Genomic DNA, 15,240 nt, shown 5'->3' on the forward strand with positions numbered 1-15,240 from the left:
CTGAGCGCCTACTAGTGACCCGGAGGAGGTATTAAGGGTCAAAGGCAAAAAGGGGTACCCTAAAGTGCGTGTGACCAAGAAAATGGGAAAAACGGTATCGCCTATAGCTCAGGCTGTATGGCTCGGATCGGAAAGCTTGGATATGCGTTGGAAAGGTCTTGACGAGCGCTAGCTATGTGTCCTACCAAGCGAAGCGCTAGGTGTTGAGCAAGTCGGTCATATTAGAGGGCAAAGGTGAAAAATGGTGGTTTAGAGGCGAAAATTCACCTTATGATCGAAAATAGCGGGCGAACGATAAGAGCTACGAACACGGCGTAGAACAATCATAAGTACGTTACCACAAGACCTAACTTTGGCCAATATAGAGCGAGAAGATCGGAGGTACCCATCAGGGTGATATGGCTGGTTCAAAGTTGGACCAAAACGAGACTTGAGAAATGGATTGAAACACGGTATCGCGAATAACTCAGGCTGTATGGAACGGATCGACAAGCTTAGATCAGTGTTGGAAAGGTCGAACCGAGCGCTAACTATAATCCCAAACAACCGAAGCGCTAAGTGTTGAGCAAAACTGAGTTATTAAGCGACAAAGTGGAAAAATAATACCAAAATGGCCAAAAATCACACAAGACCAAGAATACCGAGCAGGCGGTAAGAGATAGCGGGTTGACGTAGAATACTTATAAGTTTGCCTCTACGAGACCTAAAAGTCGTCCATAGACAGCGAGAAGATCGGACCACTCTGGAAGGGTGATACGAGTGGTCAAAAATTGGCAAAAATGAAACATGGCTAAAATGGATTTGACTTGTGCACCATGTAGCTCCGGCTGTATGGCATGGATTGTAAAGCTAGGATATGTTTTGGAAAGGTAACACCCAGCGCTAGATACGACTAGATGAAAGCAAAGCGCTAACTAGCATGATTTGGAAGTTATTAAGCGTCAAAGTCGAAAAATGTTACCAAAATTGAAACTCGAGTACATTGGGCCAAAAAGTACAAGTTGTGAAATTTGGACTTACGAGTAAAATACCGAGCAGGCGGTAAGAGATAGAGACTTGGTGTAGAACAATTATAAGTTGGGCATGTTATAACCTATATTTGGCCCGAACATAGTCTCGAGATCGGTGGTACCCAAAAGGGTGGTACAGGTGTTAGATGGTTTTCCCAGAGCATAAGCTCCACATGATATGGAAAACGGGAAACATCATAACTTCGGCTGTATGGCATGGAATGGAACGAACAAGGTATCGATGGAAAGAGAAAAGGTAGCGCTAACTATAATTCCTTCCAAGCAAAGCGCTAGCATGTGACCGTTTGGGTGTTATTGTGAGTCAAAGTCTGAAATTGTTACCACGAGAGGCGAAAATCCAACTAAGTCCATGAATACCGGGCTGGCGGTAAGAGATACGGCTTGGCCGTAGAACATTTATAAGTTGGCCAAGACAAGGCCTAAGTTTCGTCCATAGACGACAAGAAGATCGAAGATACCTGAAGGTGAGATATGGGCGTCCCAAAGTGGGCCTTTGAAAAAGTGACAAACTTCCCTTATAACAGCATACACCAAATATCTCTGGCTCTATGGCACCGAATAAGAAGTTGAGCTTAGCGACAGAAAGGTGATAGTCAGCGCTAAATATCATACGAACAGAGTGAAGCGCTAAAGGGAAAGGATCTTGGTGATATAAGGTGACAAAGTCGAGAAAAGTTGCCTCAAAATCATGAAAAATGTGAAAAAATGGCTAAGTCCCGGGTGCCTTAAGGGCAGGTTAATCGAATGTACCGAGCTGGCGGTACGAGATAGAGACTTGGTGTAGAACAATTATATGTTTGGCATGGCAAGACCTACATTCGGCCAATACAAAGTGAGAAGATCAAAGATACCCGCAAGGGTGATATTGGTGTCCAAAGGAAAAAAGCACTAAGTCTTGGGAAACTTATATGAAGAGAAAGGACCCTGATGGGTCATATGGGATGGATCGAAAAATCGGCTAAGTCCCAAAATGGGGATGTCAGAACTACACTCATGTGTTACCACATCAAGCAAGGCAAACTTATATGAAGCAAAGGACCCTGATGGGTCATATGGTATTGATCGAAAAATCGGCTAAGTCCCAAAATGGGGATGTCAGAACTACACTCAAATGTTACCACACCAAGCAAGGCAAACTTATATGAAGCAAAGGACCCTGATGGGTCAAATGGTATTTTACGAAAAATCGGCTAAGTCCCAAAATGGGGATGTCAGAACTACACTCAAATGTTACCACACCAAGCAAGGCAAACTTATATGAAGCAAAGGACCCTGATGGGTCATATGGTATTTTACGAAAAATCGGCTAAGTCCCAAAATGGGGATGTCAGAACTACACTCAAATGTTACCACACCAAGCAAGGCAAACTTATATGAAGCAAAGGACCCTGATGGGTCATATGGTATGGATCGAAAAATCGGCTAAGTCCCAAAATGGGGATGTCAGAACTACACTCAAATGTTACCACACCAAGCAAGGCAAACTTATATGAAGCAAAGGACCCTGATGGGTCATATGGTATTTTACGAAAAATCGGCTAAGTCCCAAAATGGGGATGTCAGAACTACACTCAAATGTTACCACACCAAGCAAGGCAAACTTATATGAAGGAAAGGACCCTGATGGGTCATATGGTATTTTACGAAAAATCGGCTAAGTCCCAAAATGGGGATGTCAGATCTACACTCAAATGTTACCACACCAAGCAAGGCAAACTTATATGAAGGAAAGGACCCTGATGGGTCATATGGTATTTTACGAAAAATCGGCTAAGTCCCAAAATGGGGATGTCAGAACTACACTCAAATGTTACCACACCAAGCAAGGCAAACTTATATGAAGGAAAGGACCCTGATGGGTCATATGGTATTTTACGAAAAATCGGCTAAGTCCCAAAATGGGGATGTCAGAACTACACTCAAATGTTACCACACCAAGCAAGGCAAACTTATATGAAGGAAAGGACCCTGATGGGTCATATGGTATTTTACGAAAAATCGGCTAAGTCCCAAAATGGGGATGTCAGAACTACACTCAAATGTTACCACACCAAGCAAGGCAAACTTATATGAAGGAAAGGACCCTGATGGGTCATATGGTATTTTACGAAAAATCGGCTAAGTCCCAAAATGGGGATGTCAGAACTACACTCAAATGTTACCACACCAAGCAAGGCAAACTTATATGAAGGAAAGGACCCTGATGGGTCATATGGTATTTTACGAAAAATCGGCTAAGTCCCAAAATGGGGATGTCAGAACTACACTCAAATGTTACCACACCAAGCAAGGCAAACTTATATGAAGGAAAGGACCCTGATGGGTCATATGGTATTTTACGAAAAATCGGCTAAGTCCCAAAATGGGGATGTCAGAACTACACTCAAATGTTACCACACCAAGCAAGGCAAACTTATATGAAGGAAAGGACCCTGATGGGTCATATGGTATGGATCGAAAAATCGGCTAAGTCCCAAAATGGGGATGTCAGAACTACACTCAAATGTTACCACACCAAGCAAGGCAAACTTATATGAAGGCAAGGACCCTGATGGGTCATATGGTATTTTACGAAAAATCGGCTAAGTCCCAAAATGGGGATGTCAGAACTACACTCAAATGTTACCACACCAAGCAAGGCAAACTTATATGAAGCAAAGGACCCTGATGGGTCATATGGTATTGATTGAAAAATCGGCTAAGTCCCAAAATGGGGATGTCAGAACTACACTCAAATGTTACCACACCAAGCAAGGCAAAGTACCTAGGTGAACCCTAGGAAGAAACACGGACCAAGTCAGATGGCCTAAGTCAATAGAACAAGTGACCTAGGCAAAGTTGTATGGCGCTGAGGACCCTGAAAAATCTGGTTAGTGTAGTTTAGACAGGGTAGGTTTTTGGGTCGGCCGAACCCCCTTATTTTGGGTTTTGGCCTCATCAAGAAGCTACACCTAGGCAAACTGCCTAGGGTGAAAGTGCGAAGACCAATCGAATAGTAAGACAAGTTTTGACCGATCGCCCTAGGCAAGCTTGTATGAAGAAAGGGACCCTAAGGGTCATATGGAAATACATGAAAAATCGGCTAAGTCCCAAAATTGGGATGTCAGAACTACACTAAAAAGTTACCACATCAAGCAAGGCAAACTACCTAGGTGAACCCTAGCAAGAAACACGGACCAAGTCAGATGGCCTAAGTCAAGAGTGCAAGTGACCTAGGCAAAGTTGTATGACGGTGAGGACCCTGAAAAATCTGGTTAGTGTAGTTTAGACAGGGGAGGTTTTTGGGTCGGCTGAACCTCCTTATTTTGGGTTTTGACCTCCTCAAGAAGCTACACCTAGGCAAACTGCCTAGGGTGAAAGTGCGAAGACCAATCGAATAGTAAGACAAGTTTTGACCGATCGCCCTAGGCAAGCTTGTATGAAGAAAGGGACCCTATGGGTCATATGGAAATACATGAAAAATCGGCTAAGTCCCAAAATGAGGATGTCAGAACTACACTAAAAAGTTACCACACCAAGCAAGGCAAACTACCTAGGTGAACCCTAGCAAGAAACACGGACCAAGTCAGATGGCCTAAGTCAAGAGTGCAAGTGACCTAGGCAAAGTTGTATGACGGTGAGGACCCTGAAAAATCTGGTTAGTGTAGTTTAGACAGGGGAGGTTTTTGGGTCGGCTGAACCTCCTTATTTTGGGTTTTGACCTCCTCAAGAAGCTACACCTAGGCAAACTGCCTAGGGTGAAAGTGCGAAGACCAATCGAATAGTAAGACAAGTTTTGACCGATCGCCCTAGGCAAGCTTGTATGAAGAAAGGGACCCTATGGGTCATATGGAAATACATGAAAAATCGGCTAAGTCCCAAAATTGGGATGTCTGAACTACACTAAAAAGTTACCACATCAAGCAAGGCAAAGTACCTAGGTGAACCCTAGCAAGAAACACGGACCAAGTCAGATGGCCTAAGTCAAGAGAACAAGTGACCTAGGCAAAGTTGTATGACGGTGAGGACCCTGAAAAATCTGGTTAGTGTAGTTTAGACAGGGGAGGTTTTTGGGTCGGCTGAACCTCCTTATTTTGGGTTTTGACCTCCTCAAGAAGCTACACCTAGGCAAACTGCCTAGGGTGAAAGTGCGAAGACCAATCGAATAGTAAGACAAGTTTTGACCGATCGCCCTAGGCAAGCTTGTATGAAGAAAGGGACCCTATGGGTCATATGGAAATACATGAAAAATCGGCTAAGTCCCAAAATTGGGATGTCTGAACTACACTAAAAAGTTACCACAGCAAGCAAGGCAAAGTACCTAGGTGAACCCTAGGAAGAAACACGGACCAAGTCAGATGGCCTAAGTCAAGAGTACAAGTGACCTAGGCAAAGTTGTATGGCGCTGAGGACCCTGAAAAATCGGGTTAGTGTAGTTCAGACAGGGGAGGTTTCTGGGTCGGCTGAACCTCCTTATTTCGGGTTTTGGCCTCCTCAAGAAGACAGACCTAGGCAAAGTGCCTAGGGTGAAAGTGCGAAGACCAATCGAATAGTAAGACAAGTTTTGACCGATCGCCCTAGGCAAGCTTGTATGAAGAAAGGGACCCTATGGGTCATATGGAAATATACGAAAAATCGGCTAAGTCCCGAAATTGGGATGTCTGAACTACACTAAAAAGTTACCACATCAAGCAAGGCAAAGTACCTAGGTGAACCCTAGGAAGAAACACGGACCAAGTCAGATGGCCTAAGTCAAGAGTACAAGTGACCTAGGCAAAGTTGTATGGCGCTAAGGACCATGAAAAATCGGGTTAGTGTAGTTAAGACAGGGGAGGTTTCAGGGTCGGCTGGACCTCCTTATTTCGGGTTTTGGCCTCCTCAAGAAGACAGACCTAGGCGAACTGCCTAGGGTGAAAGTGCGAAGACCAATCGAATAGTAAGACAAGTTTTGACCGATCGCCCTAGGCAAGCTTGTATGAAGAAAGGGACCCTATGGGTCATATGGAAATACATGAAAAATCGGCTAAGTCCCAAAATTAGGATGTCTGAACTACACTAAAAAGTTACCACATCAAGCAAGGCAAAGTACCTAGGTGAACCCTAGGAAGAAACACGGACCAAGTCGGATGGCCTAAGTCAAGAGTACAAGTGACCTAGGCAAAGTTGTATGGCGCTGAGGACCCTGAAAAATCGGGTTAGTGTAGTTCAGACAGGGGAGGTTTCAGGGTCGGCCGAACCTCCTTATTTCGGGTTTTGGCCTCCTCAAGAAGACAGACCTAGGCGAACTGCCTAGGGTGAAAGTGCGAAGACCAATCGAATAGTAAGACAAGTTTTGACCGATCGCCCTAGGCAAGCTTGTATGAAGAAAGGGACCCTATGGGTCATATGGAAATATACGAAAAATCGGCTAAGTCCCAAAATTGGGATGTCAGAACTACACTATAAAGTTACCACATTAGCAAGGCAGACTTGTATGAAGAACGGGACCCTGGTGAAAGTAGCAAATATCCCAAACCGAACATGAATATTATACACACAAGAGTACGAACATAAAGGAACACGGACCAAGCGTACCGAGAGAATCGGTACTATAGAACCCTCGTGGTTCTACACAAAGACTTTATGTTAGGGGTTCAAGCCCCATAGTACTCAAACGGTGACAGTAGCAAATATCCCAAAACGAACGTGAATCTTATTCACAAGAGTACGAACATAAAGGAACACGGACCAAGCGTACCGAGAGAATCGGTACTATAGAGCCCTCGTGGTTCTACACAAAGACTTTATGTTCGGGGTTCACACCCCAAATCGAACGTGGAATTTACTTTCTGATGGTCATGCGGTCGTCCAAAGGGGTCTAGTATCCTGGGATGACAAGCATCACGGGCACAGCTCGTATCAAAACAGTCGAAGAGGCCCGCGAAAGCTTGCTTTCCATGGCTATGCGATGCACAAATTGAGTTTACTCACCGTAGTATAAAACGAACGAACCGAACCTATCCGAGTAGGGATAATGGGCGCAGTAACATACTTCTGTGACCCAGCGAGAGTTGAACGAGGTGACATGAACTGTCAGTGGCTTATATCAGATGGGATACATACATGAGATTGCTTTCAAATCTACACTCGAAAACCTAACCAAGTAAAAGCGAACGTGGGGAGGATTCGAAACTGGTAACGAAATCTTAAGCTGGAAAGAGTCATCACTATGGATACATATTATGCGAAACCAATCAAGTGCTCAGTACTGATCCAAAACCTAAGAGCACTAGTGAACACCTTATTCTCACCCTAGTTCACATCCAAGTGATCGACCACGTGTGTGAAGCAAAGACCAATCGAATTCCTCAATGGACCGAACACTATGAACAAATGGCCAAAAACGTTATAACTATCCAAACATACTACTATCTAGCGAAAGTCATCACGATGGAACCATACCATGATCTTTAACCTATAGCGCTCACCATATTCCTACCCAGAGTGCAAGTGAACAGATTGCCCACCCTTACCCAGTTCACAACCACGTGATCGACTAACATACCGAGGTTACCACAAGTCAAAGTTATACGTTTACAAGCGCAAGACCAATCGAAAACCCCGAAAGCAATCTCGACCCAAAATGTATTATCCGTGAGTGTAGTCGAGTCTCGTACTCGTCATCTGTAATCGTCGGATAGAATATCCAGTACACGGTTGTCTTTCCAAATGAAATCTACATACAGAACTCGCTCTTGGCAAATGGGTGGCAATGGCGCAATCAGGAGCGAGTTCCCGTCCGGGTGCCAAGTGATTGGCAAATGTCTGGGGGAAAGCAACCATATATTGATTTGTCTGTTAGTGTACTGGGTGTTTGAGGTATGTAGTATCCACGCTTGGTTGGGTGTGTCAGAGGACCATGGATGCGTTCACAACCCCAATTGGGGTACATCGGGAATGATTTTGTGGAACCGATGTGCCCGGCACACACTAAGTTTTGTTGCAAGTTAATAGTGTGCCATGTCCGGGGGGGTTGTGATTAAACTCTGGTGAATTGCGTACTGTGGTGATTGGGGTATGAAAGCCCCGCAGTTGCAATGATCGGACGCGCCTAGCGTGTCCTTTAGTTGATGGTAGGGAAATGAAGGCCCTTGTCAGCTCACCTAAGTATTCATGGAAGTTTGGCATAAGGTCGCTGTGGTAGGGGTATGAAGGCCCCGTCAGCGCATGCACAATCGGGCGCACGTGCGCTTAGCGGAGTCGAATGCCGCTCAAGTGCCTGTCCGGTGCATCGGGTGTGTGTGATACGAGGGCAATGAGGTTCGCACGGGGGCTCGCCTCCCGTGTGCTACCGGACTTGACAACATATAGAACGTGGTGTTTGCTCCTCCGGGTGCAATGGGACAATGAACATTCGAACGCAAAGTCGGAATTCTGGTTGATCCTACCAGTAATATACGCTCGTCTCAAAGGTTAAGCCATGCATGTCTAAGTACAAACAGATTTAATGTGAAACCGCATAAGGCTCAGTATAACAGCTATAATTTACGAGATCATCAACCTAGTTACTTGGATAACTGTGGAAAATCTAGAGCTAATACATGCAACATGCCAGGACCCTCGCGGGAACTGGTGCACTTATTAGTCAAACCAATCGCGGGTTCTCCGTGTCATTGAGTTGAAGTCTGGATAATGATGCTGATCGTATGGTCTCGCACCGACGACAGATCTCGCAAATATCTGCCCTATCAACTATGGATGGTAGTATAGAGGACTACCATGGTTGCAACGGGTAACGGGGAATCAGGGTTCGATTCCGGAGAGGGAGCCTGAGAAATGGCTACCACATCCAAGGAAGGCAGCAGGCGCGTAAATTACCCAATCCCGGGACGGGGAGGTAGTGACGAGAAATAACAATATGAAACTCTTTAATGATGTTTCATAATTGGAATGAGTAGAGCATAAATCCTTCTACGAGGATCAAGTGGAGGGCAAGTCTGGTGCCAGCAGCCGCGGTAATTCCAGCTCCACTAGCGTATATTAAAATTGTTGCGGTTAAAACGTTCGAAGTTGATACTTGTCCAACACAGTCCGGCTCCGCCGACCCGGTCAACCCGTGGTCGGTGGGCCAAGTCGGAATCTGGTTGCGACTCAATGGTGTGGTAGGGCACCAAGTCTGTGTCATGGTGTGCCCTTCAACGGGTGCAAGTGTAACATAGAGCTCGACCGCTCACGTTTACCTTGAACAAATTAGAGTGCTTAAAGCAGGGTGCCCAAACGCCCTAGAATAATCTTGCATGGAATAATGGAATACGACCTTGGTCTAATCTTTCATTGGTTTGTACTCAGACCGGAGGTAATGATTAACAGAAGTAGTTGGGGACACTAGTATTACGGCGCGAGAGGTGAAATTCGTAGACCGTCGTAAGACTAACTAAAGCGAAGGCATTTGTCAAGGATGCTTTCTTTAATCAAGAACGAAAGTTAGAGGATCGAAGGCGATTAGATACCGCCCTAGTTCTAACCGTAAACGATGCCAACTAGCAATTGGGAGACGCTACAACCAGGTGCTCTCAGTAGCTTCCGGGAAACCAAAGTCAGGTTCCGGGGGAAGTATGGTTGCAAAGTTGAAACTTAAAGGAATTGACGGAAGGGCACCACAATGAAATGGAGCTTGCGGTTCAATTTGACTCAACACGGGAAAACTTACCAGGTCCGAACTTATGGAGGTGAGACAGATTAATAGCTCTTTCTCAAATTTAAGGGTAGTGGTGCATGGCCGTTCTTAGTTCGTGGATTGATTTGTCTGGTTAATTCCGATAACGAACGTGACTCACATATGCTAACTAGAACGCAGTCAGCGTTAATGCGTCGATGCCGATTGGAACGGGTTAGGACCTTTCGGTGGAGTATGACCTGACACCTTCGCTGTTCGTGTGCGCAAGTGCACTTACGGTACGCTGCTTAGCAGGACAATTTGTGTTTAGCAAAATGAGATCGAGCGATAACAGGTCCGTGATGCCCTTAGATGTTCTGGGCTACACGCGTGCTACAATGTGGGTAGCAGCGTGTCTCCTATTCCGAGAGGAACGGGAAATCACTCAAATACTCACTTAGTAGGGATTATGGATTGCAATGGTCCATATGAACTCGGAACTTCTAGTAAGTGCTGGTCATCAGCCAGCGTTGAATACGTCCCTGCCCTTTGTACACACCGCCCGTCGCTACTACCGATGGATTATTTAGTGAGGTCTTTGGAGATGATCGTTCGCTGGATCCTCGTGAACCGCGTCTGCTTTATCGAAGTTGACCGAACTTGATGATTTAGAGGAAGTAAAAGTCGTAACAAGGTTTCCGTAGGTGAACCTGCGGAAGGATCATTAGTGGCCAAGTGATCCTTCCAGAAGTCCGAACCTGCGGGTTGAGACTTCGGCACAAGTTGCCATATGATAATTGACGAAACACTATAGAAGTCCGAACCTGCGGGTTGAGACTTCGGCACAAGTTGCCATATGAAAGTTGATGAAACACTATAGAAGTCCGAACCTGCGGGTTGAGACTTAGGCACAAGTTGCCTTATACATGACTTCGAACAAATACACAAGTCCGAACCTGCGGGTTGAGACTTAGGCACAAGTTGCCATATGAAAGTTGACGAAACACTAACAAGTCCGAACCTACGGGTTGAGACTTAGGCACACGTTGCCTTATACATGACTTCGAACAAATACACAAGTCCGAACCTGCGGGTTGAGACTTAGGCACAAGTTGCCTTATACATACATTGGCCAAATAAACAGAAGTCCGAACCTGCGGGTTGAGACTTAGGCACAAGTTGCCATATTATATTCGATCAAACACTAAGTAGTCCGAACCTGCGGGTTGAGACTCAAGACCGTAACAAGATGTCACTATACAAGTCCGAACCTAAGGGTTGAGACTTAATGCGATCTAGATACCAAGTTGACATCCAATACCTGTTGAGCAAAACCAAAGATTCCCTGTTCTCGAATGATTACACTATATAACAGGGAATCTTGAAGAAATCAAGCAAGCGTGAAACAAAGTCATCACTTGGGCATGCTCGATAGCCAACCACATGACCTTAACCTAAGAGAGCATGCAAACCACATGATACCTATAAACGATTAACCCGCCCTAGTTCAATCGTTCACCAAGTGATGACTTCAGTATGGCTAAGAGAAAAACTTTTAAATGGGAAAAACTCTAAGTCCGAACCACCGGGTTGAGACTTCCGCGTCGGAGGTGGGCGCACCTCCTATCCGAAAGATGGTGAATCAGGGGTGTTCGATCAGCAATGGTCGGATGCCCCGTCGTAGTCCAACTATGACAATCAAAGTCAAGACCTCCGGGTTGAGACTTTCCGCGAGTACAAGCATAAAGGAACACGGACCAAGCCGTACCGAGAGAATCGGTACTAGAGCCCTCGTGGTTCTACATTGAGAGAGCCCTCGTGGTTCTCAATAGGGGCTTTATGCAAGTCGTACTCAATACTGTGGTGTGAAGTATAAAGTATAGTCTTCGCCTGGTCCACGCTGCTTCGGCGGTCCTGGGTAAGATAGTTAATTCTAGCTTGCCCTATAGTGGAATGAGGACACTTAATGCTTCGTCTTTTAGCGGCGGCTAGACTCCTCCTCACGGGGAACGAGTTGACGCACACAGCGGCGGCTTACGCACTATGGCAATCATGGATGCCTGAAGATTCCGTGAAGTTCTCCCCTGGTCCACGCTGCCTCGGCAGTCCTGGGTAAAATGGAATATTTCCAGCTTGCCCTATAGTGGAAGAGGACTATCCAACAATACAAAGTCAAGACCTCCGGGTTGAGACTTTCCGCGTCGGTGGTGTCGCGCACCGCCTATCCGAAAGATGGTGTAACAGGGGTGTTCGATCAGCAACGGTCGGATGCCCCGTCATAGTCCAACTATGACAACCAAAGTCAAGACCTCCGGGTTGAGACTTTCCGCGTCCGGAGGTACGCGTACCGCCTACCCGAAAGATGGTGTGCTTCTGGGGTATTCGATGAGTCGGATACCCCGTCGTAGTCCAACTATGACAATACAAAGTCAAGACCTCCGGGTTGAGACTTCCGCGTCGGAGGTGCGCGCACCGCCTACCCGAAAGATGATGAATCAGGGGTGTTCGATCAGCAATGGTCGGATGCCCCGTCGTAGTCCAACTATGACAATCAAAGTCAAGACCTCCGGGTTGAGACTTCCGCGTCCGGAGGTACGCGTACCGCCTACCCGAAAGATGGTGAATCAGGGGTGTTCGATCAGCAATGGTCGGATGCCCCGTCGTAGTCCAACTATGACAATCAAAGTCAAGACCTCCTGGTTGAGACTTTCTAAGAGTACAAGCATAAAGGAACACGGACCAAGCCGTACCGAGAGAATCGGTACTAGAGCCCTCGTGGTTCTACATTGAGAGAGCCCTCGTGGTTCTCATTAGGGGCTTTATGCAAGTCGTACTCAATACTGTGGTGTGAAGTATAAAGTATAGAGTCCTCCACTGGTCCACGCTGCTCCGGCGGTCCTGGGTAAGATAGTTCATTCTAGCTTGCCCTATGTGGAAGAGGACTCAATACCCTACCTGTTGAGCTTGAAACAAAGTCATCACTTGGGCATGCTCATATTGCCATACAATATTCCATTATCTACTAATGAGCATGCAGCTATATGATTATAACCTGTAAACGATTACCCCGCCGTAGTTCAGCGCTTCAACCAAGTGATGACTTCAGTATGGCTAGTGTGTGAAGTATAAAGTATAGTCCTCCCCTGGTCCACACTGCTTCGGCGGTCCTGGGTAAGATAGTTAGTTCTAGCTTGCCCTATGTGGAAGAGGACACCATACTTAATACTGTGGTGTAATGAACAAAGTATAGTCCTCCACTGGTCCACGCTGCTTTGCAGTCCTGGGTAAGATAGTTAATTCTAGCTTGCCCTATGTGGAAGAGGGCATACAAGACAAAGTATAGTTCTCCCCTGGTCCACGCTGCTCCGGCGGTCCTGGGTAAGATAGTTAATTCTAGCTTGCCCTATGTGGAAGAGAGCATACATGAACCAAGAACGAAGGTTATGATCGAGGAATGATTCGACAACTAACCGATGGTATGAAATGTGAAGAATTCAAGCAAGCACACAATCAAGTCATCACTTGGGCATGCTCGATAGCCAACCTCATGACATTAACCTAGTAGAGCATGCAAAAACCAATATATATGTAAACGATGCCTCCCTAGTTCAGCGCTTCAACCAAGTGATGACTTCAGAATGGCTAAATCAAATCGGTTCAAAACATACCATCGGTACCCTATTGAAACACACAAGTCGATATCAAACCTCTTAATTGTGTAGTCCTCCACTGGTCCACGCCGCTTCGGCGGTCCTGGGTAAGATAGTTCATTCTAGCTTGCCCTATGTGGAAGAGGGCACATTACTCAATACTGTGGTGTTATGAACAAAGTATAGTCCTCCACTGGTCCACGCTGCTTCGGCGGTCCTGGGTAAGATAGTTCATTCTAGCTTGCCCTATGTGGAAGAGGGCATACAAGACAAAGTATAGTTCTCCCCTGGTCCACGCTGCTTCGGCGGTCCTGGGTAAGATAGTTAATTCTAGCTTGCCCTATGTGGAAGAGAGCATACATGAACCAAGAACGAAGGTTATGATCGAGGAATGATTCGACAACTAACCGATGGTATGAAATGTGAAGAATTCAAGCAAGCACACAATCAAGTCATCACTTGGGCATGCTCGATAGCCAACCTCATGACATTAACCTGTAGAGCATGCAAAAACCAATATATATGTAAACGATGCCTCCCTAGTTCAGCGCTTCAACCAAGTGATGACTTCAGAATGGCTAAATCAAATCGGTTCAAAACATACCATCGGTACCCTATTGAAACACACAAGTCGATATCAAACCTCATGATTGTGTAGTCCTCCACTGGTCCACGCCGCTTCGGCCGTCCTGGGTAAAATGGAACATTCCAGCTTGCCCTATGTGGAAGAGGGCACATTACTCAATACTGTGGTGTGAAGTATAAAGTTCAGTTCTCCCCTGGTCCACGCTGCTTCGGCGGTCCTGGGTAAGATAGTTCATTCTAGCTTGCCCTATGTGGAAGAGGACACTTCATACTTCGTCTCTAAGCGGCGGCTTGACTCCTCCCTACGGGGAACGGGTTTACGCGCACAGCGGCGGCTTACGCACTATGGCAGTCATGGATGCCTTACGTTTCTATGAAAAGTGTGTTCCTCCCCTGGTCCACGCTGCTTCGGCAGTCCTGGGTAAGATAGTTAGTTCTAGCTTGCCCTATGTGGAAGAGGACACGTAGACTTACTGTGGTGTGAAGTATAAAGTTCAGTTCTCCCCTGGTCCACGCCGCTTCGGCCGTCCTGGGTAAAATGGATTCATCCAGCTTGCCCTATGTGGAATGAGGACACTTTATGCTTCGTCTCTAAGCGGCGGCTTGCTCCTCCCTACGGGGAACGGGTATACGCGCACAGCGGCGGCTTACGTTATGGCAGTCATGGATGCCTTACGTTTCCATGAAAAGTGTGTTCCTCCCCTGGTCCACGCTGCTTCGGCAGTCCTGGGTAAGATAGTTAGTTCTAGCTTGCCCTATGTGGAAGAGGACACGTAGACTTACTGTGGTGTGAAGTATAAGGTTCAGTTCTCCCCTGGTCCACGCCGCTTCGGCCGTCCTGGGTAAAATGGATTAATCCAGCTTGCCCTATGTGGAATGAGGACACTTTATGCTTCGTCTCTAAGCGGCGGCTTGCTCCTCCCTACGGGGAACGGGTATACGCGCACAGCGGCGGCTTACGCAAGTTAGTCACCCTCGGCAGTGGATCACTCGGCTCATGGATCGATGAAGACCGCAGCTAACTGCGCGTCATAATGTGAACTGCAGGACACATGAACATTGATAAGTTGAACGCATATTGCACGTCGTGGGAACCTACCATGATGTACAGATGACTGAGCGCTTATATTTGAGAAATGTATCGCATACATTTAACTACGCCGTGACACCCGTCACGAGACGTGCACCATGATGTTAACTAGGGTCGCGACGACCCGCTAGCATTAAAGAACCCGTGGTTTACAATATACTGGCATTGGAATTCGAAGTATTTAGAGCGTCGTGTTCCCGCGTGAGGCGGAAGTACGAGGAGAAGGCGTGCTTGTGGTGTCTGTGGTGGTGTTTACTGATGTCTAGCTTC

General features: G+C 46.4%; 1 non-coding gene across 1 annotated transcript; it reads left to right on the top strand.

Annotated features, from left to right (window-relative positions):
• Positions 1-14,850: 14,850 nt before the first annotated feature.
• On the top strand, positions 14,851-15,005 carry LOC131292182 (5.8S ribosomal RNA). Its single transcript, XR_009189872.1, has one exon. It is a non-coding gene; the product is annotated as a 5.8S ribosomal RNA (ribosomal RNA).
• Positions 15,006-15,240: the final 235 nt, after the last annotated feature.

Source organism: Anopheles ziemanni, assembly GCF_943734765.1.
Source record: "Anopheles ziemanni chromosome X unlocalized genomic scaffold, idAnoZiCoDA_A2_x.2 X_unloc_38, whole genome shotgun sequence".
NCBI lineage: Eukaryota > Metazoa > Arthropoda > Insecta > Diptera > Culicidae > Anopheles > Anopheles ziemanni.